This window comes from Alligator mississippiensis, chromosome 4 (assembly GCF_030867095.1).
Source record: "Alligator mississippiensis isolate rAllMis1 chromosome 4, rAllMis1, whole genome shotgun sequence".
Taxonomy (NCBI): Eukaryota; Metazoa; Chordata; order Crocodylia; family Alligatoridae; genus Alligator; species Alligator mississippiensis.
Genome location: NC_081827.1, coordinates 240,859,355 through 240,885,664, shown reverse-complemented (window position 1 = coordinate 240,885,664; position 26,310 = coordinate 240,859,355). Strand labels below are relative to the sequence as shown.

At 40.9% G+C, this 26,310-nt stretch overlaps 1 protein-coding gene across 2 annotated transcripts in view; it reads right to left on the bottom strand.

Moving 5' to 3' along the window:
• The window catches only part of DPP10 (dipeptidyl peptidase like 10), a 480,529-nt gene that overhangs the window by 335,172 nt on the left and 119,047 nt on the right, over positions 1 to 26,310 (bottom strand). The gene's annotated exons all lie outside the window — the stretch shown is intronic.

The following is a 26,310-nucleotide window of genomic DNA, read 5'->3' as shown; positions in this document are numbered from 1 at the left end:
ATGTCCTTTATAAAAGATGGGCAGACTGACTACGTTACTAAAATAAAAACAAATAGCTATTTTAATTGCTTATATTTGTACTGTGTAAGTGTTGTATATGGGTTGTCAAAATATTCCTAGTTATTCAGGCATAGCAATACACTGTTTTCTACCAGAAGTGGATGCTATAACCAGTTGCTGAGTACAGCATAAATGAAAAATTACAAATGCATTTCTGCCTCCTCTGATATTGGATAGAGAGTTGGTTCATTGGGAGCAAACACCAGAAAGGAAAACAACACAAAGCAAAGCAAAACATTTTACATAAAGTCATAATAAATAATGGACGTGATCCCTCAGGACTGATCCTGACTCCAAACATGGCAAAAGCAGCAATACACTCTGTGAATCTGGCTTCCACTGGATTCTTGCTATAGCTGTATAGCTCTATGCTACTCCTCTACTGCATGCTATAGGTGTTGTTTCAGGGAGAAAACTGCATCCCTGTGCCCCAAAAGTCTGGTCGAACAGCCCTTTAGAGAGGCTGGATATGGATGCAAAGTAAAAAAACTAGAACTCTTGGTTCCAAAATGATACCTTTTATTAGACCAACTGGGAAATTGCAAGAAAACTGTCCTTTTTTGCAAGCTTTCAGGATTAAAGTCCCTTCGTCAGGCTCTGGGAAAAGTATAGATGGCAAAAGATGGTAAAAAGTCCCCACAGGTAGGAAATCAACTTCATTTTTGCACAGAAGGAGCTGAAGATGGAAGGCTGTCCCCTCTGGGTCCACCAATACACCCCTCATGCAAATTACAGTAATCCTTAAACTGTGGGTCTCCACATTAAGGCATGGACCAGCAGCTGTGTCACTGCCAGATGGCCAGGGGGCAGGTGGGCGGGGAGGAGGTCATTGGATTAAGTAGCAGTTTAATGGCCTATTTTGCCTCGCCTTCTGGATTTTGCCAATATACGATGAGACCCGATGGGAATTTGGAACTATACATTTTCATCAATAATTTTATACTTACTAAAATAAATCGTATTTGGCACACGACTAACTAGAATCCAGTAGAAATCAGTGAAAAAAAATCTCTCAAAATGGAGACAGGAAGGTATATTGGTCAGGACAAACCAGTGGTAAGTGCAAGGAGCTAGAAATAGCAGAAATCCAGTCCCAGTTCTTCCGCTGTCTTGCTAGCCAGCCTCAGGTCCCAGTGTTTGTAGACCTCATGCTGATTTCACTTATGCTCATAAATCAGGATTAACTTCACTAAAGCCAATGGTCTGGGATAAGAACCAACTTCTCACTCAGGTTTTCCATCTGCAAAGTAACTCATGTCACAAGTGAGTTTTCAGGAATTATCAAGCAACATTTGCACTGTGTTAGTGTTGTATCAGCACTAAGTACTTTATGACCAAGAATGGAACAAAGGCCTGACATCATTTATAATGGTAGGAAATTTAAAAGTGGTCCCTAACCTATATGCACACTTTGGGAGTTGTGTGGCTAGTGGATGACTTCTAGGTGTCTGAATTCCAAAGAAAAATAGCCAGATTTAATTCCTGAACTGATTTTTGCACTATGAACATTTTTAAATGCTATTACCATACAGGAAACATCACAGCAAAAGTAATTGCAGCCCATTTGTAATTCCTTCTTTCAGCTTCTTGAATATACACAGTTGACAAATAAACCAGCTAACATAAAAAAAATCTAAACTTCTGTCCAAAACCAGTACCAAACTCATTTTGGATTTTAGAAGACTTAGGTTAATTTAGAAAAGTTACCTCTTTTTTTTTTTTTTTTTTTGCTGACTTTGGCTAGAAAAAGTCACAAAAGCAGAAGAAAGAGTCTTCTGGTGTCACTCACTATATTCAGAACCAAGCCCAAGGGCTTGCTCATGTTTGGTGTTGTGCATGCAAAAAGCAATGAGAGTTATTAGTTCTTCTGTGCATAGGACACCATTCTGCAGCCTTCAAAATGACGAGTGCTTTTCCACCCCAAAGCCCTGGCTCAGCTGCAATTTGTACCATTAGATCCTACATAGCTAGTTTTCCAACTAGGTGACTCACACACTACATAAAGCCTTTTCCTCTAAAGAAAGAAGGAATGATATTCGCTAAGAGCTTCATTTTCAGTAATAGGATGCATATGAACTTATATGGATTTGTGGTCAGTCATCACTTCTGGTTTTCAAACCCAAGCTGATGTGCAATCATTCTCTCCTCCCCACACCTGGCCTCTCGAAATGGAGTATTGCAGCCTGTTTTTAGCACTAACTTAAAATTCAGTGGACCTTGGCATCTAACACTTCAAGGCAACTTTGAATCTTTCAGTAAAAATAAATAACCAGACATTTTACAGTTATATTAAACCGACAGTCCTCTTGACATCTCCACTGTTAGTTTGTTGTTTAATACAGAAGCAAAAGAGAATTGTCATTTCATCATAATTTGGAAACAGATTTCATGCCAGTTGTTTGAAAAAAAAAAAGAGGGGGTGCGGGAAAGAAATATTGTAACAGAAATAATTTAAATGGACACTGAAATAGGACAATAAATTCAACTAAAATTAAAACTAAGGGAGTTAAAAGCGCAGCTATTTAGCTGAAATTCACCTGTATTTAGGGAATCTAGATTCTTGAAAAAAATAACTTTTGGAGGTTTTCCCTTTGATTCTTCCTGTATGTGTGAAGCAGAAATGGGAGGAGAAAAAGACAATAAAACTCTCTCCACAAATTCCCCAATTAAGACTTTGTATTGGAAAAGATGTCATGAAATATGAAGTATTATTCTATTACTAAATGACAATTGCCTATTGTGAAAAGGGGCTCTTCTTCACCAAGTCTCCAGAAGTCTGTATAATATGACATGGTAAAATCATGCTATTTATAAAACTATTTTTTCTCCAGTCATCTCTAGAAAATCTTCTCTTGAAACTAAACCAAACTCATTCCCTCTCTCGCTTCTCTCCTCCACCTCCCTCCCGCTCTCCTCCATCTGCTCAGAGATTAGCTGATTTTTTTGTTAAGCCAAAAATTTGGTGTGGTTGCATAAAAGAATCCAAATCCTTCACACATGCTAATTGAGGATGATTCTGTGGGACAGGATAGACATTCTAGTTGATTCTGGTGTTAGACAAAGCATATCTATTTCTGTATAAGGAGACAGGGAAGCATAAAAAATATTTAAAATGAAATACTGGTAAGATAAGAACATGCAGATATATACAAGGCATTTAGTTCTATGATACTGCCTACTGTCTTCCATTTTTAGTTTGTATAATCATAGAGAATGTATTGCCAATGCACAAAGAAAACAACATATAGTAGAATATCACCATGTTCAAACTGTTTTTCTTCATGTGTCAACTACTGACAATAAATAATTACTAAAATATGACTAATTTTTGCATTGTAGGAAAATAATGGACAATTACACTCTTATTTCCATATTTGGAAGAAAAAAAAAAAAGGCCTTCAGCAATTTTGTGTGTAGATCATAGACGAGAGATCAATGTTTTATAATCAAGATAAACTAGCAAGGTAGCCCTTGAAAAATCACCGTATTTCTGACCTGATACTTACATGCTACCAGGGGTGGATCTGGGGAATTGCAGGAGTGCAATAACTCCTTCCCCCCGCACCTCCCCTCCTGCCCTTCCCCCTCCTCCGTAGGCTTTGATTCCTAGTTTACTGAAAGCCAACTGAGTAGAAGAGGCAGCAGCATTTCTAGTGAGGGAGTCTATTGACTCCATGGCTCATTAAGGACCTGCTTCCTTCTAAACTCTTCATTCCATGGGTGTTAACAACCCTCTCTCCATTTTTAATGGTCTTAATGTTCCACTAATCAAGCTGGCCTTTCTTCTTCAATCTGCTGCCTTCTAGCTGCTCCTGGTAAAGAAACTCCTATTTTGCAGTCCTTCAGACTGTTTTTAACTCTAACTTAAAACACTGACTTAAGTGAACGGTAGTCAGGTGTGCAAATAGCTTGTGAGGAAGCACTAGCTGCACTGCCAAGATGCTCAAGAAAGCTAGATATTTTTTTTTTTATGAATCTGAAAGAGATGTACATCTATTTCCATTGACTATTGGACTAATGAAAAGCATCTTTTGAGTACTTTTTGCTTGTTTTGTTCTGTGGTTTTTTTATATGCCTAATGTATGATATAGCAAATTAATGCACACTCCAATGTAGTTATATAGGTTTTTGCTTCAATTCTAAACTTAGTAATATGGCCCTGGACCCCTAGTTTATTAGTATGGAAAAGCTTCTAGTTTCTTCTTCTGGAGAAGAATACATATTGTGTTATATGGGATGATGCACTGCATCTTCTGTATGCCCCTTTGCAAAATCCTAGATCAATGCCAACATTAAGAGTCGATCACTATATCACATCCCATGGTATCAATCTGAGGAAGGGACACAAGTCCAGAAGCACTATCCCAGCTGGAAATCCATCCCTATCTAAGAATTGGCACACTATCCTTGGTTCATCTAGTGGTCAAACTGTCTAAAAGTGTATTACATGTTGGTACAAATCCCATATACAAAAACTTTGGAAGCCAGTGACTCCCTTTGAAAAGTACATAAAATGATCAGGTAATAGAAAACAAGTTTTAAAAAGAAAATACTCCTAATTAGAGTGATCAGAAAGCAAATTTCTGGACCATAGCTGAACTTAAATGTTCTAAAGTTTCAGCATTCACAAATGCTAGCTTGGCTCCCAACTCGTCCTTAACTAATACAATGCATCACTGTAGGCTCACATGCTACAGAAGGGAAAGAAAATATGATCCCAAATCAGAGAAGGGCACTTTTACAGCTCTTTAGGTAATCATTTCATAGTACAGAGCAAATGTTAACTTGTTAGAGTACAGAGTTTATTCCTTTCACAGGAGAAGATGCAATATGATCTAAAGAGAAAAAAAAAAGGAAATAGGCCAAACTGGTAAAAATATGAGCAGGATTATTCCATGTAGAGCTACATGTAGAGCTAACAAAAGCAAGCAAGCAACCACAGATTCTGAGACATCTCTTAGCGGATACCAGTCCTCACAGCGTTGGTTCCCCTGCAAGATGGGCAAGCGTCTCTACAAAATCCACACAAAGTCCCCAGAGGATATTACCATTTCTTCTATGACTTCCAATGCACAGAGAGAAATACAAGAGCTCAGATGAGGGGTTGGCAAAATCCAGCCTGCAGGCCAGATCCAGCCTGCAGTGGACTCCATTTCCTAGCAGCCCCCGCAGTGGTGGCTCCTTCTCACTGCTGCTGCTGGACCCAGTCCCACTGCCCAGGAACCCCAACCGTCTGCCCCACACCCACCGCTGGGGGCAGGACCTATGCAGGCAGGTCATATGGTTGGCCATTTGTGATGGGGTCACAGCCAGGAGAGAGATGGGCAGGTGGGGCTTGGGAGACCCCTAGGATCTTGGGACAGTGATAGCACGGGGCCCGGGTTGGGGTCCAGCTGTGATCTGCCATTCTAACACCCCTGCAACAAGCATGTTTTCCGCGGGTAGGGTGTGTGGGGAGCAGATCGCAGCTCTGCCCCAGCCCTGTGCTGCCACTGCTCCAAGATCCCAGCCCCAACCTCGGAGCAGCTCCCTGCCCAGCCACTTGCCCTGCCTACGTGGCTCCCAGCCGCTCTCCATGGAGTCCCTGGGATTGCAGGGCCCTGACAGCGTGGGACCGAGGCAGAGTCCCAGTTCTGCAGCCCTACACTGTAATGGCCCCGTGGAGACTGGCTGGGAGCCACACAGGCAGGGGATGCTGAGAAATGGAGTCCAGCCACGGGCTGGAGCTGCCATTTTGCCCACCCCTACCACAGAGCATTTCAGCTCTAGATTGCTAATGGCATGCTGGAAAAGCAGAATTTCCATCCAATGGGATTTTTAGACATTTGAAGCTGGGTTTTGCTCTAAATCAGAACAAAGTTAAATATCTGAATTCTATCACAAGAAAAATCCTGCTAAATTTCAAGCTGGAATCATTAAAATGTTTGTTTCAATAATGCCGAACACTTTCATTTGGATAATATCGAAGTGTTGTATCAAAATTCATGTGGTATATTAAACAAAGTCAAAATTAAATGATAAACAACACACCATTTAAATCTTTCAACATTATCAAAAATAAAACAGAAATGAATCATTCGATCTTTTTACCATCAAAACTTGCATTAAAAAAATGATGCTCCCACAACATGTTTTGACACAACTCTGTGTTCTGTCAGGAAACTCGTCCAACAAAAACATTTTCAACTAGCCTTAATTGTCAGTCTAAATCCAACTCATGCTGGTAGTACCTGAAAATTATCATCGTCTAATTGCTGTTCAGTGACCTCTATGAAATGAGTTGTCTCAGTCTAGTTCCCAGTGACAAATATAAATGTATAAAAACATCATCAGAGAATTAATATACCCATTTTGGCAGTCTCAGCACATAGTTCCAGGACTGAGAGAACAGAGACAATGAACATTTTCTCATCCTAGAGACACCTATTCTAAGACAAGACTGATGCATATTAGTGTGGACAGTGGTATTGCTATCGCTTCCTGTCCTGCACTAAGAGTACAAGTTTACCTACCATGTATTGCCCTCCTTAGTTCTTATATTCTCCGAGGTTGTCCCTGCAGTACTTTTTCCAACCACCAAATACATATGATCTTAATCTTTAATTTACAGTTCATAAATTATCAGCATGAGCCAATTTCAGACTTCAAAAGAGCAGCAATAAATTATTGGCTTGACTCAGCAACTTATGTTCCAAATATTGGAGGAGCTGGATCTGTATAATGAGAGTGGACCACTCGTACCCATAGTCTAAATGTCCATTTAAAATGTAAGTCAAATAAGATCTTTTGTTAGTTCATCACCATGCACAGCTTGAACAGTATTTATTTATTAAAAACTTTAAAGATTCAATTTTTCCTTTTATGGATCACCAGAAAAATAACGGAAAACAGCAATAAAAAATTGGATTAAAGTGAATACATTTAGCACACAAGGCCAATGCTTCAACTCAGTCCAAACCCTGATTGTTTTTCCCAGTTCCATGTTTTAGTAATTTTATTTTAACAAAGTGCCCAGAATTTAATTATCTCACTAGAGAGGCTATGGGTTTGTACAGCTCTATTAATGGACGGAAATCAATCTATGTTTACTTATTTGGCAAAGAGATACGTGGTGGCTATAATGATTACTAGTTGGCAAATGTCTCATACAAATTGCCTGGAAACTTTGTCAGATTGGATAAACAAGCACGTATCAGTTGCCTTTGGTATATTTTAGTTGCATTTCCTTTCATAGGAAGTATGTGGTCCACGTTCAACTTTTGCAACAGTAAATTAAAAATGTAATTAAGTCAGACCGTCAAAAATGTAATCAAATAAAGTTTATGGCACTTATTTATTTTGTTCTCATCACAATGCACATGCCCAAATAAGAGCTAAATTGCGGTGTTGAGTTGCACCTGGTATGGCAGAATTCCATCCTCCCACAAAGAAGTCTTGGGGGCATTTGTGTCTTTGGGGATGCAGCAGGTATGCCTCATGGCAATTGTGCTTACAGCTAAGCTGGCAATCTAAGATGGACAGGGAAATGTCTTTCTAGAATCATGGGGTTGGAAGAGACCTCTAGGGCCAGCTGATCCAGTTTCATAGTAGCTAGGGTCAGGAGGGACCTGAACAGATCATCTAGCCTGACCCCCTGCCACAGGCAGGAATGAATGCTGGGTTCACAAGACCCCAGACAGGTGATCATCCAACCTCCTCTTGAATTTGCCCAAGATAGGGGCGAGGACCACTTCCCTGGGAAGTTGGTTCCAGATTTCGGCCACCTTAACTGTAAAATATTGCCTTCTGATCTCTAACCTAAACCTATTCTCCATCAGCTTATTACCATTGTTCCTCGTCACCCCAGGTGGTGCTGGGGAGAAAAGAGCTCTGCCTATTTGCTGTTGATCTCCCCTGATGAGTTTGTAGGCAGCCACTAGGTCTCCCCTCAGCCTCCTCTTGCTGAGGCTGAACAGGTTCAGGTCCTTCAGTCTCTCCTCGTAGGGCCTGTCCTGCTGCCCTCTCACCAAGTGGGTGGCCCTCCTCTGAACCCTCTCCAGGCTGGCCACTTCCCTTTTGAAGTGTGGCACCCAGTACTGGACACAGCACGCCAACTGCAGCCTGACCAAAGTCACATAGAGGGGGAGGATCACCTCTCTGGACCGGCTTGAGATGCACCTTTGGATGCATGACAAGGTATGGCTGGCCTTGCTGGCTGCGGTCTGGCATGGGCGGCTCATGTTCATCTTGGAGTCAATAATGACTCCAAGATCCCTTTCTGCCTCTGTGCTCTCAAGAACGGAACTCCCCAGCCTGTATGTATGCTGTGGATTCCTTCTCCCAAGGTGCAGCACCCTGAATTTGTCTACGTTGAACCCCATCCTATTCTCATCTGCCCACTTTTTTGTAGTCTGACTCAATCTAGTTGCAGCCTCTCTCTCCCTTCAAGTGTGTCCACCTCGCCCTACATCTTAGTGTCATCAGCAAACTTGGACAGCGTGCTTTCCACCCCCTCGTCCAAGTCGCTGATGAAGATGTTAAACAGTGTGGGCCCGAGGACTGAGCGCTGGGGTACCCCACTGCTCACATCTTGCCAGGATGAGTATGACCCGTCCACCACTACTCTCTGGGTGCACCCCATCAGCCAATTTTTTACCCATCCAACTGTGCAGGCATCAATGCCGCAGTAGCTTAATTTATTGATGAGGATGGGGTGAGAGACAGTGTCAAAGGCCTTCTTAAAGTCTAGAAAGACTATGTCCACAGCGACACCATCATCCAAGGATTTAGTTACTAGATCCAAAACCCTTTTTAGCACAACCCTCATTTCTCCTGCTCTTCTCTGATGCTTGACAGCACAGCATTTGGCTGATGGCATCTAAAGGGCAGCTAAAAGTTATCACAGCCTATAAATGCCTTCTCAAATGTGTCCTGAAGCTAAGGAAGAAAACAGTAAAAGTATACAAGTGGTAGTATCAATCCCCAAGAGATTCATGGTCCAAGGCGCACTTGTCCCCATCACCCATTTTCTTGTGCTGTTGTTTCTCTTTCTATACATTAGTTTTTGCTCAGTCCTTTGTTGTGTTTTTCTCTTCTGGAAATTCCACCTCCACTCATGAGCGAGTGCTTTCACTCATTCCTTACCCAAAGCAACATAAACACAATTGCAGAAGAAGCAGTGGCAGAAGGTAGGGCAGGGTGATGTCTTAAAAATTAACTAATTTAGAAAGGTATAAGCTTGTGTGGGCTACAGACTAGTTTGTCAAATTCTATGAATGGACTTGCAGAGAACAGGGTGCTAAATAGAAAGGAATAAATCAATTTAAATACAAAGAATATGGAGAGGAAGAGAAAAGGATGGGGGAGCAGGCACTGCCGAGAGAGAAGAAAGTGGGCTGAAGAGATCAAAAGGGATAAACAAAGTACTTAATCCATTGAGGAACATAAGCATTATAAAAGTTAGTCTAGGTAATGGGGAAAAAATCCAGAATCTCCATGGAGCCCATACCTAATGCAATCCAGTCTGTGGGTGATTTCTTGTCCTGCAATGTCATGTTCAGGCTATTTCTGAAATTTTTCTTGTTTAAGAACATCAACCCTGAGGTCAGAGATGGAGCGATGGGAGATTAAAGTCTTCTGCCACAGGCTTTTGTATCTCTGGAATTAATGTTAGATTAGGGTCCACTCATTTTTTCATGTAGGGATCACCCTGTCTGTGCAGTGTAGAGGAGCAGGTGAATGAACTATGAATAGTATAATCTGTATCATTTGATCCAGTGACGATGTGGTCTCTGTTGATAAGTCTGGACAGCTGACATCTGGGTACACTGCAAGGCCTGGTGACTTGGTAAGGTTAGGATAAACCTGAAGAGACATCATTTGAGGTTAAAGGAGGCAATGGGAAACCGATGTCATATAGATGCCCCCACCATTTTTGCTTCTCTCCTCTGTTCTCCATACCCAAGGTCACTTGAAAATAAACTATGTGCTTATTTATTTATTTTTTTTTATCAAACTTTAATGGAAATGATGTACCAATAGTTCTGCAGAAGTAGGATAGCTAACCTAAACACTCTTTTCTGAATCTGCAAAAGCAAGAAACACTTTCAAAAGTCATGGAGGGAGTCATGGAGCAAATTCATGTGAGCTTCATTCCAGCCATAAGAAAGGCTGAAAAAACTAATTCTAATTAGCCTGGAGAACAAAAACTGAGGTGGAGACTAAACAACAATGTTTAGATACCTGAAGGGAGATTATAGAGAGGACAGAGATAAGACTATTTTCTGGGGCCACAGGGAACAGGATTAAAAGCAATGGCTTGAAGCTGCAGCAGAAGAAATTTAGGTTGGAGATTAGGAGGAACTTTCTAACGATGAGGGTGGTCAAGCATTGGAACAGGATACCTAAAAATATTAGTGGAATCTCCATCCTTGGAAATTTTCAAGAGCAGGGATGATCCTGCCTTGAGCAGGGGGCTACTTTCCTATGACCTATGATGATCCTTCCTATGATGATCCTTGACCTTGAGTCGGGTACATGTTGTCATGTATCTAAACTTTCTTATGACATCTCAGTTCGTATGTTTAATGAACATGGCATCTTGGACGGAAAACAAAACAGATTGGGAGGAGGGATGAATGAATAGCAAATGGAATTTGGTGCTACAAAATGTCAGGCACTTGAGTAGAAATAAAAAGATACACGATGGTTTGAACTAAAGAAAATGAATACAGGAAAGACTAGATGTGTAACTGGAGTGCACATAATACACACAAAAGCCTGAGAGTCATGAAATATTGTAATTTAATTGACATAGAGAAGGTATGTTATTACTGTTTGCCCTGTCTCATAATACAAGAACAAAGGGATATTAGAGTAACGAGAAGCAAATTTAAGAATGATTAAAGAAAATATCTGTATACAATACACAGTCAGCCTCTGAAATTCCCTACCAGATGATGTTAGTGAGGATTCACAAAAGAACTGGACCTGTTCCAGAAACAACACTAAGATCTACAGTTATGTTAATAGGGAGGAATTTAAAAAGGGTGTGTGGGGGGTGGGGGGACATGGTAGGAATTGGAACAGCTATAAATATAAAACCTTGTGCTTCTGGAATAAGTCAACATTTGACTAAGTATTAGGAAGATTTTTTTTTTTGTCCTTTAAGAGAAGCAAGAGTGAGGGACAAGCAAGTCATACACAGTCGCAAAGTCCTTCTGCATACAGCAGTAGCTGCCCACCCCCATCACACAATATTCCTCTGGAGGGCTATCATAATTGCTGATGATTACAGATTCAAGATCAAATCACTCAGATGAATGCAGAGGCACTGGCATAGTCAGCCAGTAGGAAAGCCATAAAAGAGAGCACAGCTTCTTCCTGTCAACTGCAGAACACAAGGGATGATGGGAGGACACAATACTGATGAGGCAAGGTGCAGATGAGGGCAGAACAATGGTAGAAGAATACAGACAGAAATGAGAGAAGTGGCAAAATGCAAAAAGAGGCATTGTGGGGAAACAGGCAAACAAAGGCACTGAGCCCTAGGCATGAAGCAGGTCAGGGACAAATGTTTTGGCACCGGCAGGAAACAGCAGTAGGACAGAATTCTACATACATGTACATGGTCATACTCATACATATTTGGGATATAGTTTCATAGTAGTTAGAGGTCAGAAGGGACCTAAATAGATCTAGTCTGAGCCCCCGCCACTGCCCAGAGCACACGCTGGGATCACAAGACCCCAGACAGGTGTTCATCCAACCTCTTTTTGAATTTACCCAAGGTAGGAGCGAGACCCACTTCCCTAGGAAGTTGGTTCCAGATCCTAACCACCCTAACAGTGAAATAGTGACTCCTAATCTCTAACCCTATTCTCCAACAACTTCTAGCCATTGTTCCTCATCACCCCAGGTGCTGCTGGGGGGAATAGGATCCTTCCTATTTGCTGCTGATCTCCCCTAATGAGTTTGTAGGCAGCCACCAAATCCCCCCTCAGCCTCCATTTGCTGAGGCTGAACAGGTTCAGGTCCCTCAGCCTCTCCTCATAGGGCCTGCCCTCTTGTCCTCCAACCAGGTGGGTGGTTCTCCTCTGAATGCTCTCAAGGCAGGACGCATCCTTCTTAAAGTGCAGTGCCCAGAACTGGATGCAGTACTCCAGTTGAAGCTGGACCAAAGTTGTGTAGAGGGGGAGTATCACCTCTCTGGACCGGCTTGAGATGCATCTTTGGATGCACGACAAGGTGTGGTTGGCTTTGCTGGCTGCAGTCTGGCCTTGGCAGCTCATGTTCATCTTGGAGTCAATAATGACTCCAAGATCCCTTTCCGTCTCTGTGCTCTCAAGGGTGGAGCTCCGCAGCCTGTATGTATGCTGTGGATTCCTTCTCCCCAGGTGCAGCACCCTGCACTTTTCCACATTGAAGTCCATCCTATTACCATCTGCCCACTTCTGTAGTCTGTCTAAATCTAATTGCAGCCTCTCTCTCCCTTCATGCGTGCATGTACACACTATGGTTTTTAATCATGTTTTAATAGCTAATAGTAGCTAATAACGGGTGGTGAATAACAGTTGCAAATTCCAATAGGACTAGACATCAGTGTTTGATCCTAATTGAGCTAACATGACTAGCAACAAAGGTGGGTCCTTGAACATGCGTGTGTGCAGTCTATACTAGAATTTGCAATTTTGTTAACATGCATTCAGATGCTCTAAAATTCAAGTGTAGGAACTCCCTGTCACATACAGATACAGCCATTTTATTTGACTACATTTAGAACAGGGCTGTCCAATAGGGTTGTGCGAAGCTTCAGTCCCCAAATCGATTTGGCGGAGATTCGGCCTGATTCAGTGGATGAATCTCTGAATCCAAACTGAATCAGGAGACCCTTTAATCTCTCTGAATTGAATCAGAACCTTCTGAATTGATTCGGAGAGATTCAGAAAGATGTGATGATTTGGACATAGAAACAACTTTAAATGTTTTTTTTATATACCTCAAGGGACCAGGCAGCTTGTGACTGCCGACATGCTGGGGCAGATAGAGCTTCTCACAGGATCACAGGGGGCTCCCCAGCACACTCGACAGAAGACCCGGAAGTGGATCAGAAGCACTTCCGGTCTGCTTCTGGGTCCCCCTGGGAGCATGCTGGGGGCCCCCCGATGCCCCTCCAGCTCGGCAACTGGTGCCTCCTGGGTCTGGAGGGGCAGCCAATCACCGAGCCAGGGGGGCACAGGCGGGCACCCCAGTGCACTCAGTGGCAGAACCAGACGTAGACTGGAAGTACTTCCAGGTTCACCGCCAAACACACAGCTCCTTCCCTTCCCACCTCCCACCCCCCATGGTCTGGTGGGATGCTCCATCCACCCCAGCATTGCAGCATTCATGAGCTGCACATGGTACCTCAAGTTATGTAGAAAAAACATTTAAAGCTGTGTCTATGGCCTAATCACTGATTCTCCGAATCAGCATCGAATCTTCAGATTCAGCTGAATCGAATCAGGGATAGTGATCTGAATCAACAAATCGAATCACTGTCCCTGCTTCAGGCCAAATCCAAATTGAATATGGCCCATTTCTCATACCCCTACTGTCCAACTAGCAGCCTGTGGGCCACATGCAGCACTGAAGGCTAGGGACAGAAGTTACACATCAACCGGTTTAAGTGACCAGAAACTAGTTTAAACCTGTAACAGAACAGAAGCTCAGTGCACATAAACCAGTTTCAAAATGGCTAAAACTAGATAAACCTGATTAAATGCAGTATCAGACTTAACTGATTTGGATCAAACCAGTTTATGAAGCTTCTGTTCCAAACCCCTTCTTGGTTCAAGTTAAATTACACTCCCCCAGCATCCCAGCATGCTTTCCAGCTCTGCGCTGGGCTGTGCTGTCTGCCCCAGAGAGCAGGGCTGGCCCCACCCCTCTGCTCCCTAGACAGAGCAGTGAGGGCTAGCTGACAAGTGGGGGAAGGGGCAAACCCAGCTGGGGATACAGCCCAGTCTACAGCGGGGGTACTACCCCCTCCCCCAGCAAACCCTGGCTGGGGTCTGGGGCCAGAGAGGGGAGTTAAACACCACTTCCCCCACTAAAACTTACTGCTGGCTGCAACTGCAGACTGCAAATCCTAGAGGTACCTGGAAACAGGATGAGGAAGTGATGAACAACCCTGCAGAGCCGTGCTGCTGTGATTCTGGATTGCAAATCCCAGAGACCTCAGGGGAAGCAGGAAGTGGAAGTGAACACTCAACCAGAGAGCTGTGCTCTAGCACAACCTGGCTTCTGGCCTGAGCCACTGCAGGCATGTGACACCATTTCCTGAATCAAAAGTAAATGATTGTTCACTTCTGTTTCAATTCAATTTCTTCAGCTTAGAAGACTAAAAGCAAAGACTGAACTGATTCAGCCTCGGGCTTTTTGACTGTCTGTACTTAGCCCAAAGGGCCAACACATAGTCCATGGGCTCCTGTCCAGCAGCCTCTACCCTACTCCAACAGCTTATGTATCTGGAGTGTCCAAGCTTCCTACCCCTCCTCTGGCTTCGTCTTCCTGCTTCCACTCTTGGAGTAGGTAGGGTTGAGGGCTAGAGTAGATAGAGTAAGGCAGTGGGAGGGTACTAGGCATGCTGCCAACAGTACAAGAGAGGAGATGTGTGCTCTGCAGGGGTCTATGGCCCATATGATTAGCAGCCCCCTCAAACCCCTCCTCAACAACCTGAATTTGGGTATCTGTGATTTAGTACATTTAGCAGTACTGCAGGGGACTGGTTTGAGTCAGCTCTTTGCCCTTTTCAGCTTCTAGGTCAAAATTACTTCCCTGACTACCAGTACTCCCTCCTTAATACAGATTTGACCATATGCTGTATAATACTTATCTTAAAGACTGAGGATAAGAGCAATAATGCAGTGTATCCACCTAAAGAGTTTATATTATAGGCTGTTTTCTTAGCCAAACATTTAATTCTACAAAAATTAAAGTCTCAATTTTTCAACTATACTGCTACACTAACTCAAAAATTAGCCTTAAGTTCACTAGACTCAAGAGTTTTCCTCCAATGAATATATAGAGAGTTAAGATTTATTGAAGTGTCCAGTCCACTTTCCTAGAGGTTCATGTTTGGAATGACTGTAGTTAACCCTTAATTGCTAGTGTAATATACACAAAGAATACTCAGAAAATGTAAATGACTGCTCACTTCTTTTCAGGTTTAATACATCATATGATAGATGTTCTGCTGCCTGTATAAATATATTGTAAGTAAGTGTATTGATCTCTTTGTTAAATTCTTAATGCTTTAGAGGTTAGGTTTTGGAATAAATCTAAAACCAATAAAAACATACATTTAAAAAAGGACTGGGATGGATGAGTACCTGAGAACTCAACCTGGTAAGAGGCTGTTTGTATTCCCATGAGGAGAAATGGATGCCTTTATATACTTTTAATTTATTTTCCATTCTGAAAACCTTCTCCTAGTTCCATTGGTTTCACCAGGTTTTGGTTTAGTCCCTAGCTTAGCGAATGCCATAAGTTGTTACAGGAGTTGGATCCATTGGAAAATAAAATTCAAATTACTCCATGCAAGAAATATACTGTTCACAGTGGGAAATGAGTTAAAAGAAAGGGCCAAGGAAAAACATTTACAAGGCATAGTAGAAATAATAAAGGGTAGGGAAAACGTGTGGGATCTTTCTCTTTCCTCACGTATCCAAAGGTCACCCCAATGCAGCATTAGGTTTGTGTAAAAAAGATTATTAGTGAAGGGAAGGAGATTTCCAAAGAGGTGCTCAAAAAAGTCATTTGCAAACTACAATGGTGACACAAGTTAATGGCCCTGAAGACATAGCACCATTTAATGCTTGTTAACGATCATTAACACTGGCACCAATATTGATGTACCAATGGTCTTAACATAGTTGGTCTCAGAAGAAATTACATGAGATCCACTTTTAAGCATGCAGGTCATGCAGCTCATTATAACTATTTAGGAGTATGGAAGGGGGAAGAATCTTAGTTCAGACAGCAGATCCCTAACAGTGTAGTTAATGAGAGGCAAAGGGTTAGTCTTTGCCAACAAGTGCAAGATACTCTGAGTTAGACAGCACCTAGCATGCAGTAAAATAAGGCAAAGCCTAACTGTGCCAGTTAGAAACCCAGAACTGCATGGAAACAGAACACCTCAAAGTCCAAAGGTTCACTGTTCAGCTACAGGGCAGAGGACTAGAGGATAAATGCAGCAGCTGCCCCTTTGACCTCCCACTAATGGTGATGACCTCCACCAACCCTGAAAGTGCCCCATTACTAGGGAGACCGTGATACACACACAAAAAAAGATTCATCCTTATGACTAGGGTTCTGCCTAGGCATCTGTAAGCTAGGGCACAATACAGCCTGAGCCATGACAGCTTTATTTTACAAAAATACAGGCACCCAGTGAAAAAGAAATTTTCATGCGAAGAATAATTTGACATAAGCCAATTTCCAACTGCGTGCCGCAAAATATTGGTGGCTATGTTCGGAAGGGATGGGGGTGGAGAAAGGAGGGGAGCAGGGTTGTTATATTTATTCTCAACAGTTAATTGCATAAAACTGTTGCATTCTTAATGTCAGTAGTATTTGTGCTAGCATTTGCAGTATAAAAAAACAATAATCCATTAAGTTTTATCTTTCAACATCAATAATTTGCAGCTCTACACACCTCTCATTTGCTTGCTTCATCTACATATTTATCCTCTGATGTTAAGCATAAAGTTTACCTGCAAGGAGTAACTTGAAGAAAATTCAAAAGGAAAGCATGTTCTATAACCCAACATAAAATACCATATGTTACATGGAAGGAGGAAAAGCAGGATATTATGTAAACAAACCTTAAACAATATGTACCTTAGTTTATTTTTATGTACAGAACCTATGAAGATATTGTATCACCATCTTATATAAACTACAGTAACATTTAATATTCTTTAGAATAATTTATTTAACCTAGGCACATCACTCAAATGTCTCGAAATCTATTTCTGCTTTAAAAGACTCCGACAGAGACTCAAGTCACTCTGAAGACATCTGAACGTTTTTGCAGATTCTTTGGGGATTTTCCAGCATTTAGTTTGTCAGATAATCTTAAGAGTTGGCTCAAAATTAGATGTGTAGCTTACCACCGATAGAGTTTCACACAAAGAGAAGTCTTTTAGTTAAATAGACTCAAATCTTTCAGAAATCCATCCAGGTTCTTTTAGCTTTCTCTAGGCAACCTCCAGGGAATTGGAGCATTGGTGTTTCAGAAGGCTTCCAGAACTCAGTGCTTCACATTAAGTCAGAGGAATCCAACAATTCAACAGTGTGGCTTCGCTCCAAAGCCACACAGACAGATTCTGACAAACATTTAATGAAAACTACAACCAGACTTGGTCACAAAGATATTTACACAACCCCCGCTTTGATAAGCTCTTGGTTCCTGATCAGAAATCTAGTATATAATATCTTACTGCTGCCTAAATTTTAGAAGGTCAAACTCTGCTCTTGTTATGCTCAAAATGTATTTGTCTGCAATGGTCTGGTCACATTTCATGTGAGCAAGCAAAAGATACTCCGTTCTACATGTTATCTGTTAAAAGCTCCTTGTAATACACACAGACACATATACCTGTGCATGCCCAATTGTTCATTCAGCAATTCAACTCAAGACCATCTTTTTGGAAATTTAGTAGCATTTTTTTCCCCTCAGTGCTCAGTAACAGTCTGGTTTCTTGCCCTCATGCCACTGGCAAGCACTAGTGCACATTTGGTTTTGATAAATAAAGCTCATATTTGCATTGGAAAAGGTTTTATTGCAAAAACTGCCAAATGGTTTAAGCCATTATCCTTAGTTCTTGGCAAATATGGTGTGGTGCACTAACTATTTAGAAACTCAGTATATGTGCCATGCTTTTTACACTGCCTTCATTTTACTGCCTGCATTTATTTAAGCAAACAAAAATGATCAACATCATCTTTGTACACGGTGCATAAGCTCACCTTTTATTTACTTTCTGGTGAACGCTACAGATACAACACAGCCTACTTCTTGCATCAACTCAGAGAGCACAGACTCTGCTCATTTGATCATCGAAGTAGGAAAGCCATTATTGTTGTGCAACAAAAGCATGATGGGGATGTTTAGAAATAGATGCATGGGAACCAGTATATAATTTTCCTTTAAGGAGAACACACAGGTAATGAAAAAAAAATGATAGTAAAGTTTCATCCAGATGATTTCTTTGCATGCTGAATTAAACTGGGATGGAATCCATACAAAAGTACCGTGAAGGTTTTTCGGTATCTAGGATGTAGCCATATTGATCCAGGGCAAAAGGGAGGTTTTTGAAGGTTTTTATTCATTTATGCTAGGATAAAATTTCACTCTCAAAAAACAGGGATCTTGATGTAAAATGCAATAAGGGATGGCATAAAGACATCCTTACTAGAATGTAAAGAACTTGGGACATTTCCTACCCCCCGCAGAAAAGCTTCCATGATTTCACTGGGGTTTCCAAGTATGAGTATGACCCATTCTTCTTTTTTTTTTTTTAAGCTCAAATGAAACTGACCTCGGAAAATACAGAAAGATCCTTGTGGCAGAAATCAATACTAAATTATTCCAAGAAAAGAAAAGCCCTAGCCTTGGTAAAGCAAACAGAGGGGATTTTGGAAAATAAAACAATGTATTATAAAAAGAAAGATAGGCCGCATGGGTGTTTGAGCCAACAGAAAGAATGGGCATCTGCTACCTTGATCCTATCACCCCGAGGACAAGTTGTAGAGAAAGGAATAATCTCATAATTCTCATCATTTCCGCACAAAGACATCATAAAATATAATAAAAGGAAGCTCTGGAAGGGTCCTTGTCTTTGGAGCATGTGTGTAAATGATTTGTTTCGGAAATAATTTCTGAATGGGGTCTGCCTGCCAGCATAAGGGCCCATGCTGGGGTTTTATACTGGGCAAGAGTATTGATAAATCTTGTTTTAAAAAGGAAAGCTTTATTCCAAACAAATGGTTCAGGGGATACTCTTTACAGAAATCTTTTAAAAAATAGTGCATTTTAATTTTGCTCAGCTGGACAAGAAGAACCAGGATGTGCCAGGCAGGCGCTGGGGGACAAATCTACCTACCTATTTTAGAGTTTTATATATCATCTATCGCCATGGGATCTGAGCCATCATTATCTATCTAAATCCTTCCCTCCCTTCTGTGGATGGCAGGGCCCTAGCCTTGCAGTGTAGCTGTAGTCCTAATGTATCAAGGTTTAGAAAGCCCACATACGCATTCCTCACCTTTTCCACAGATAAGAAAGTAGCAAAGGATGGATGACAAGTGATGAACTACTAGTTAGAAGAGTCTGTCAAAGTTCTCCTTCTGCCAGGATGGAGCATATTAACTTCAAGGACTACTGCTAATATGCTTTATTGGTTTCCAAGGCTTGGGAGGATAGCAGAGAAGAGAAAGATTTCTTCCTCCATTCTGGCTTAAATTCAACAGAACACTTAAAATGCATTTTATTTAAGGCCACCTATGAACAAAGCACTTACACACAGTTTAAGTGATCTGGAAATCCCATGACAGACTATAGACCAGAATGCATTCCAGGAGTATACCAGCACCTTTTCCTACAAAATTTGTTCAAAAATAAGAAAAATATAATTATGCTAATAATATTCCTATGGCAATTTCCATCATCTGCAGGAAGAAATGATGAAAACTATTCAAATTTTTAAAATATGAGCAAAGCTATAAATTTATAGAAAAAGGAAAAGCACAGATTCATGGTTCTTTGTTACCAAAAATGAGAGGTCATAGCAATACAAGAGGGACCAAAATGCATTCATTAAAATTTATTATTTATATTGCAACGGAACCTGGAAACTTCAGTCATGGACCCAGCCATGCTATGTTCTGGGCAAACCCAGGCCAAAAAACACATGTTCTATCCCAAAGAGTTTACAGTCTAGAACAAGAGTCAACATAGTGATCATAGGCAGAAGTGGATAAGTCACTATTCCAATGGATTTAGTAACATAGTAAGGGTTTTCACAAAGCAAGTTTATCTGTATTCTTCTACAGCTCTACACTCTTTTTTTAGCTTTAATTAATTCATACTTTTCAAACCACAGTTGTGTCCTATATGTTCATTAACTTATCCCTTAAGTAAAGCAGACTATTTTGGCCATTTCAACTTGCCATCCCTTTCAGTAGGAAGACACTGACAGGTTTAAGTACTTTGTATCATTCCCTGGGGACACTTAAAAATTTCACTTTCTATTAAAAAACTGATAATCAATAATGCTAAGGGGAGATGCACTTTCAATTAGCATCTCCAAAGTCATCCAAAGAGCTCTTTTTGGAAGCAGGTGCTCTCGCAGATAACACTAAGATCTGATGGCTGTGTATATCAGAGCAATGGCATTTGAATATAGCATAAGAGATTTGATTTATAATAAAAAAGTTTAACAAACTCCTTTTTTTTTTTTTTTAAACAAACCAATTTTATACATTACCAAAACCAATGACTTTTCCCTACTGAACCATTTCAAATAAATTTTAGGGGAAAACGGTAGTTTGTTTTTTGAGTATATTGTGCATTAGCTGGATAATGCACTCAGAGGGCAGTCCTAATTTTTTTTAAATTATACTGATATATTTTGAACATTTCCTAGCCAACAAATACGGAACAAAACAGAAGCAGAATCAGGTACATGTATGTTATTCTTGCACTACATGTCCCATGTATAATAAACAGATGTATCATGTAGCTAATAGTGGATAGTTTTCAATTCCTTTGCAAATTTTGGCCAAGATGATTAATACACATCAGCTATAGAAAAAAAGTAGAACTCAGTCATGTTATACCATTCCTAGCATCAATATAATGTGCAAAATCTTTTTTAAATAAATAAATGCCAATACCAACTTAAGACTTATAACACATATGTAAATTTTAAAAGGGACAATAAATATGAATGCTACCTTTTTCACACTCAAATGCAATATAGTTCATGGTATTGTATTTCTCTGGCAAGAGCTGCACTCTTTCATAGGAATGGCTTTATTCTACATTGCTTTAGAGATTTTATTATGATTAAATCACACAGAGAAAACACAAAGTTCTGGACACAGATTCAGGAAGGAAAAGGAAACTACATGTCAGTGGATACTGTTAAAAAATCTATGCTGATTTCCTGTGAGCTAGTTCCTGTGAGTTAGGACTGTAAGTACCTACCAAACGTAAAACATGTCTGATAGTCTAGGGCTCTTCATTTAGGGGAAAAAAAAACTCACAAGACCAAAAAGTAATGCAACAACACATATTGCTCAGACTGGAAATATGGTGAACATTTTTAAGTGAGGTAATTAACCACTAGAACTTAACTAGGATAGGCTGGATTCTCTAGTACCTTCAATCATTAAATCCTACTTGGACGTTATGGCCTAAGGCATGAATCACATGGTGAAATTTTTTGGCCTGCATTTTGCAGATTAAACTAGATAATCATAACACTCTGTTTTAGTGTTAAAATATATTCTCTGAAAAACTGACGCACACAGGTCCTTATTGGGTTGAACAATTGCACTGTCATATTGTTCTCCACGGTGGAAGTCAGGGAATAAGCAGCTGTATTCCTTTGACCCAGAGAAACCCTCAGCAGGAATTATCCTGCCCACCTTGTTCTTCAATAGCTATAGAAGACACCAAATGCTCCATTGCCATACTATCGTTATTATATAAGGACAGCAATTCCATATTTCATTTTCCATGCATATGCACCCGCTTGTGCCAGGAAATCAGGAAAAGGAATCTGTCTCTTTTTTTTGAGCAACAAAATCATACATGGCATTCATTTCATTACAAATTTTGGTTTTAGGTAAAAAATATGGGAAAAAGGAGTTAAAATGAAAAAGTCTTTGTGCTCTTGATACATGTTAACAAAACAAATCAGCAGTGAAACTCAGCAGATGCCCCTATGCTACTTAAAAACAGTCCCTGGAAATCTACTTAAAATGTAAATAAAACTAAACCCTCCTTCTTCCACAGCCACTTCAATCCTTATCAAGCCCCGTGCTCCAAAAAGAATTGATAAAAGAGATGGAAGATCTTAGACTGTGGGTATTAGAGAAAATGCATTTCTGTTGAGAAAGACATCACAGCAAAAAAGATCTGAAAAAGCAACCAATCTGCTGCTCTTCAAATATGAGCCTTTTCTTTCCTAAAATGTTTGCAATAAACAGAAAAGCTTATACAATTACCTGATGACATAGGGGAAAATTAGATCTGTCATGGCTATATTTTCCAAAAACCCCCTAAATGACCTTTTCATTAACTGGACGTTTTAATGACGGATTCCAAATCCAAAGCGGTACTGACACCTGTCAGTCTGGCTTTTGCGCTAGGCATAACATATAGACTGTGCTCCTGGGCATTGGTGATCTTTGTTTAGGGACTGGCAAGGGAAATTGTGTCTGCCCACCCTTGCTAGATCTTTCTTTGATACAGCTGATCACAGTGAGTATTAAGTGATGTTCACATTAAAATGTGCTATGAGCAGTCACACATTAAGGGTTAATACCATTTCATGCCTGCATGGTTCTGACTTATCACTAGAGGCCTGGCAAGCAGGGATGCGACTTGGAGCCAGGACACCTAGGCTCTGTCCTACCACAAACGGATTGTTTCATGCCCATGGAACAAACTGAAGTTAATATAACATGAGCTAGGTAGCACGGCCCACAGCTAACCCTCACCTGAACTGGCATAACTGTGAGATGCTCAGGGCACTTAGCACAAGTTAACAGATTTAACGTGTGGACACTCATGTTTTAAGTGTCTTAGTATGATCCAAGTGTAACTTGTAATTTCACCTTCACTTGAATGTGCCGATAAAGCATTTGTATGAGCTGGCAGGTATTCACAGGACCTCTTTTAATTGGATCCACTCTTTCCTTGCAGGGTGAGAGTTCATCACTACCTTGGGACTTTCCCTACAGGATTCCCCAGAGCTCTATTCTGTCACCCCTTCTGTCCAATGTTTCTATGAAGCCATTAAGTGGGATTTTTGCATTGATTTAAAACGAGCTATCATCAGTATGATGGTCCCACAGTCTCAGTCCTTTCTCATTGCCTGGGTACAGTTGTGGACTGGATACAGGTAAACAAAATGAAGCTGAATCCAGAAAAGACAGAGGTAGGCAGTCTACATGACCTGGGAGGGACCAAGAGTCCTATATTGATGTGGTTCAGTACCACCTGATCAGACAGTTTTGCAGCCGTGGGAAGTCCCTCAATCCTCCACTGCACCTGGATCTCCAGGTTGCAAGGGTGGCTTTTTGCAATGTCATCTGGCTAGAAGGCCGAAACCTTTTCTTTCAGATTTGGATATGGCCACCATCATCCATACACTTTATCCATTGTTTTATTTACCTGTTTTGTTCTGTCTGCAGTTTTATAAGTTGTTTTGTTGGGAAGGGTGGTGTGTACATCAAATAAATAAATATGAATAAATAACAGCTTCACAAAAAACAACCCTGCGCACTAAGGTATTCAGTTATCACCAAATCCTTATTTTAATCCTCATTCTGACAAAATTCCTACTGAAGTTAAGAGGAATTTTGTCTCGGTATGAACTCTATAACGGAGCCCAAAATGGCAATACTCAACCATGTGCTATATATAAATAATATTTAGTAGAAGTCATAAAGTCAATCCATGCCACGTTAATAAGTTATGTTCCCTTGCTTTAGAAATAATGAATATTTCATGCATCAGACTACATTGTACACATTTTATTAATAGCTTGCAAGATTATTAGGCAAGAAGCATTTAATATCTGTTCAGTAGCAAGATAATAGGACTAATGATGAAACCTGTAAAGTACTAAGTGTATCTCTGAAAGGTAAGTAAACTACCTTTACAGATCACAATTAATGTTAATACTATTCTTATTGTAATTTTATTTGAGAAGGAAAGCCACTATTTTAAAAAGAAAGACAAGGCCCACAGGGAAAAATTAAATTGTTCATTTGTTTTAGAGATGAACTGAATGCTTTAGGTGAACAATACATTGTTTTTCCCCGGTAAATGAAGTTCTGATCAAATTTTCCAAATAGTTTCGCTGAGATTATTTTTTAGGGCAAAGGAAGGTAAATACCCAACAGTACTGCTAATGGTAGTGGCAGTAACAATATCTCCTTTTATCCAAAAAGTTAAGGTTAGAGCCCTCAGCTTCCATAATAATGGCCATTTTTAAATCTTCAGTGCCCCACCTCTGCCTGAGGAGACTTGAACCCATTCAGCCCACTGTCCAAGAGGGAGCATCCTAACCATCATGATAGAGAAACATTCTCACTTGTTCTCTACCTCAATGTCCATTTAAGTATTATATACAAAAGAAAGTAGCTCCAACAGAATGGAATAAGAGAGACCCATCTCATAATACGGTACATCCTAGTGGTTATTGCAGTCACCAAAGAGATGGGAGCCTTTGGTTCCAATCCCTGCCCTGAGCCAGGCAGGAACCAGGCTATCGAATGGGCTGGGACCACTCTCAGTCGTTCCTGGTAGGGCCCACCTGCATTGTATGAAGTATTTAACCAAGGAGGGCAATTCTTGTTAGGATTCTCCCCTAGGAGATGAGATACTTAGTTTCCATCTCCTTCAGTGAATGCTTAGTTATTTACACAAAATGGAATTGCATCAGAGACACTGAGCATGCTCATCTCCAAATACTCCATAACCCAAGTAATTCAGGGCACTGTCCTGGGAGGCAGAAGATACGAGCCCTCTATAAAACAGGTGGTATTACAGAGCAGCTCTGCACCCTGGGCAGCAGTGGCTATTTTTGTTCTTCCCTGCTACCCCCCCCCTTAAAGGTGGCAACAAGGAGTGCTGACCCAATTCCCACTCCTCCACTGTGACTCTTCTACTAAATAAAGGAGGTAGCAAAATGAACCAGAGGAAAGAGGAGATTCATATTGCCATGGGATAAGGCACAAAGGAACAGCACAGACACAGAAAAGCAGCACAGAGGATGTGACAACGACGGGAGCTTTCCCTTTCTCTTCTGCACCGAGTGTATTGGGAATGTTTTCATTAACGCAGGTGTTCCAGGATGCTGTCAGTACTTTTGCCAGCCTACCTCTCAATAGATGGAGTAGTGGGCTTAGGTAGAGGTTGGGCTCTGAGCCATGCCCACCTGCCAACAGAGCTGGACCAAACCAGGCAGACATTTATCACAGGCTTCATTTTCTGACAACCTTTCCCCATCCCTTCCCTTGTTAAAAGCACAATGATTTGAGATACTTAAAAAGCACAACGATTCCACTGACAGATGCGATTCCACATCAGTCTCTAGAGCAGGCTGTGTCTTTTAGCATCATGCTATTGATCCACATTTCTAATGATTACTGACATCAAAGGTGGATACCAGGAGGGAATCTTTAAGCAGTCACTTTTCACTTTATCAATGCAGCGGATAAACCACTCTCACTACCCTTAATTCATGTACATGACAGCCAAATGACAAGATGCCCTATTTTCAAGACACTCCTCTTGCATTACTGCATTTTGCCCAAAGCTTGCTATTCCTCATGGTCCTAGCACCTCGAACGATACACAAACCCGTCCAAGGGGGACCCCTGAAACCCCAAGTTTCTCCTCACTGTGCTGCCACTTGCCCCAGAGAACAGATTGAGGTTGCCCTGGGATAGCTTCCTATCCCAGGGTGCTTCAGTTCCACTGCTGTTATAGTGGACCTTGCAGGTACAGCAAAAGAGTTTCTGCCAACCCCCAGGGGGGCACCCCATTTTCTGGCTGAGAAGAAATTATAGGCCCCCCTTTTCATGGAGAAAGTCAGCCTGACATAGCACTCTCCCAGAAGTCACTCCGTCCAAAAGCAACCAGTAAGGAGACAAACAACAAAAGGATTTATTATAAAGCATTATCTACCCTGCCTTCTAATTATAATGACACAAAACAGATCAACTCTATCTTTCTTATTTGTAAATGTCTTGCTAACAGGAAAAAAAAAAGTGCAACTTTGTATCTGATCAAGAAAAAAACAATAGAAATTTCAATTACATGATTCAAAGGCTGTTTCAGGTGACAGGACTCATATTAACAGTGTATTGTTCTTTAGGAGACTGTATAATTCTTAAAGCAATCAAACAGAATCTTTAATATAATTCCTAAGCATAGAAAATAACTATTAACTATGCAAACATGTGGAAATCCAATCTAAAATGTGC